Below are 3,535 nucleotides of genomic sequence, written 5' to 3'. Positions count from 1 at the left end.
GTGCCTAAGGCATTTGACTGCTAGCCGGAAGGTCGGTGGTCTAAACCCACCAGCTGCTCCGCGGAAGGAAGATGGGGCAGTCTACTTCTGTGATGATTTACTGCCTTGGAAACCCAATGGGGGTCGCTATGAGTCAAAATCCACTCGATGGCAGTGGGTTATTTTAGAATTTCAAATGTTAATATCCAAGATCTTGAAAACAGGGTATTAGAATGGGAAGGGAGACTCGAGATAAAGCCTATGCATAGGAGAAAATAGAGACACAGTGGAAGAAAGAGAAAAGAAAGGAATGTGTTCCCTGGTTACTGTTCTATGAGCCCAGTTTTCCAGCCCTCCTATTAACTCTGTGAGCTACCTCAAAGCTTCTTCCTGTGTGAGCTGTCCCCAATTCCTATTTTTGCTCATGTTCGCCAAAGTCAGTTTCTGTTGCCTGCAGTAACTTTTACTGCTTCATAAAGAGAGAGTGGCAGTAAAGATGTGAGCCCTGTTTGTGCAGTAGTTAAAGCACTCAGCTGTTAACCTAAAGGTCAATGGTTCGAACCCCTCATGGGATAAAGATGAAGCAGTCTGCTTCCATTAAGATTTACAGCCTTGGAAACCCTGCGGGGCAGTTCTAGTCTGTCCTGTAAGGTCTCTATGAGTTGAAATCGACTTGAGGGCAGTGGGTTTGGGATTGGGAGAAGTTAAGAGAGAGAATAAATAAGATAAAAAGGGAAGTAAAGAGAATGGACAAAGTGTTTGGATGCTACCGCTGCCTCAAATCTTGAAGGATTCTAGTCTTGATTTGTGCATAACTTTAAAAATAAAACCCAACCCCATCTCTACCACATTTTGTTAATGTGTTCCACATTCCTTGTAGCTCAGGTGGTAACTGGTTTATTATTATTACTACCATTAGCATTTGCCTGGACTCTTCAAATTGCAAGTAATAGAAAGATAACTAATCAGATGGAGAAAAAGGTCCCAGGGATAGACCTTGCTTCTGGCACGGCTGGATACAGAGACTCAGGCAGGCATCTAGTCCTCCATCTTTTAGCCATGTTTTCTTCATTCTCAGAGTCTTCCTTCATGATGGCAGAAATGCTCTTTGAAACCTTCAGGATTGTTGTGAACTAGTTCATCATCTCAGAAGAGAGTTTCTGTTTTCCAGTCATGTCAGCAAAAACCCCAGTCATCAATTCTGACTGGAAAGATCTGAGCTGCCCTCAGTCACTGAAGTATGATTGGAAACTGCTTGACCAGGCTTGGTCATAAACTCACTCTTAATGAGGGTCAGCCCACACAAACCACATGGAGAAAGAATGAAGGAAACCTGTTTCTCCAAAGATGGTAGAGATTGCTAGCTGCCCTCCATAACCATTCTCCAGTTCTTGGTAATAAAACCCACATTTTAGCCAGGCACATGGTCACCCAGAATCAAGAGTAAAGTTCTTAGGATCTCTCAAAGCTAGAAAGCCAGGTGATAAAGTTCTGACCAGTTGGATATAAGGAGCTCCGGTAGCCTAGTGCCTAAGGCATTTGTGAACCAGAAGGCTGGCAGTTCAAACCCACCAGCCACTCCTCAGAAAGAAGATTGGGCAATCTACTTCTGTAGTGATACTGCCTCGGAAACCCAAGGAGGGGTCTCTAGGAGTCAGATCTTACTCAACGGCAGTGAGTTTTGTTTGTTTAATTGGATATAAGTGGAAATAACATGAACAACTTCCAGAACATGTTCTAAAAGGGAAATGACTTGTTTTCCTCCTTCCTTTTCTTCCTTCCTGATGGCCAGACTGTGGACAAGAGAGTTGAGGATGGGTAAATCATCTTAGACTATGTGGACATTAAAACGCAGGGAATACATGATAGAGTAACAAGACAGAAGGAGCCTGGGTCCCTAGCATTGCAGAGCTTCCATACAAGCCCTTAATCATCTTTTCTGGATTTTCATGTGATAGAAAAAATAAACCTGTATCTCATTTCAGTGAATGCTCTTTGACAACTACATAACCCAACATGATCTAATCTGATACTCCAAAAGGAAAATCATGCACTGCTACAAAAAGATGGACCTGGGCAGGGGTATGGGGTAGGCAGGTTCCCTGTCTCTCTCCCTGAAAATTCCTACTCACAATCATGGTTATTACTCTGAATAGAAATTTGAAGAAGAAGAAAAGCTGCCTGGCTTGGATGCATCTGAAATGTCTAGGAATTTCAGAGTTTATGGATTCAAAGTTAAAAATAATAAAAATTGTGCCAAGCACAAAATTATTTTTTTTAAAAAAATGTATACATAATTATTTACTTTAATAAAATGCTTCTCAACGTGAATAGACACTTCACCAAGGAGGATATTCAAGCAGCCAACAAACATATGAAGAAATGCTCAAAATCATTAGCTATTAGAGAGATGCAAATTAAAGCAACAATGAGATACCATCTTGTTCCAACACTAGTAGCAAAGTTCAATAAGACAGAAAATAACAAATGCTGGTGAGGATGTGAAGAGATTGGGACTCTCATACACTGCTGGTGGAACTGTAAAATGGTACAACCATTGTGGAAAGCAGTATGACAATTCCTTCAAAAGTTGGAATTAGAAATACCATTTGACCTAGCCATTCCATTACTAGGTATACACCCTAAAGAAGTGACAGCCATGACAAGAACAGATATATGCACACCCATGTTCATCGCAGCACTATTTACAATAGCCAGAAGATAGAAACAACCTACGTGTCCATCAACTGAGGAATGGATAACCAAACTATGGTACATACACACAATGGAATACTATGCAACGCTAAAGAATAACGTAGAATCTGCAAAACACTGCATAATGTGGATGAACTTCGAGGACATTATGCTGAGTGAAATAAGTCAATCACAAAAGGACAAATATTGGATTAGTCCGTTATTATAAAAGTTAAGGAAAGGTTTATCTATTGAAGGAAATTTTCTTTGTTGGTTACCAGGGGTGGGAGGGAGGGGGGGAAGGAATGCTGTTAGATAAATAGAGATAAGTATTGATTTGGGTGAAGAGAAGGGCAATGTACCAAATGTGAGTGACCAATATGGCGGCATTGAGGATGAGAAAGACATAAAGAGGTACATGGGAGGTACAGAGAGCAAAGATGAACCCTTTTGCACGTACAATACTGTGTTGTCAGTGAAGGCAAACATGGGTATATGGGTGGACAGATGGGTTGACAGGCTGAACTATTAGGTATGTTTATGAAATGGGGAGTATATCCAAGAACATGTATAGGGTTGGCAGACAATGGTCCTATAAGTTTATGTGAATGATCAGAATTCCTAGGTGCATAGTAGAACTGACAAGGGGCAAGGTTGTGGTCACGGCTTGGTCACAGCCAGCTACCCAGAGGGGCTGAGTAGTTAAACCTGCGGGCTTGGGACCATAGTCGCAGGGGGACATCAAGCTCAATCGGCATAATATACTGTACAAAACATTGTTCCACCTCCTACTTTGGCCAGTAGCGACTGGGATCTTAAAAGCTAGCAAGCTGCCATCTAGATGCAACGATGGGTCTCTCCT

The sequence above is a fragment of the Orycteropus afer genome, unplaced genomic scaffold, assembly GCF_000298275.1.
Source record: "Orycteropus afer afer isolate SDZICR_OR568_19922 unplaced genomic scaffold, OryAfe1.0 scaffold00376, whole genome shotgun sequence".
In the NCBI taxonomy this organism is placed as follows: Eukaryota; Metazoa; Chordata; class Mammalia; order Tubulidentata; family Orycteropodidae; genus Orycteropus; species Orycteropus afer.
This window is presented reverse-complemented; position numbering follows the sequence as displayed.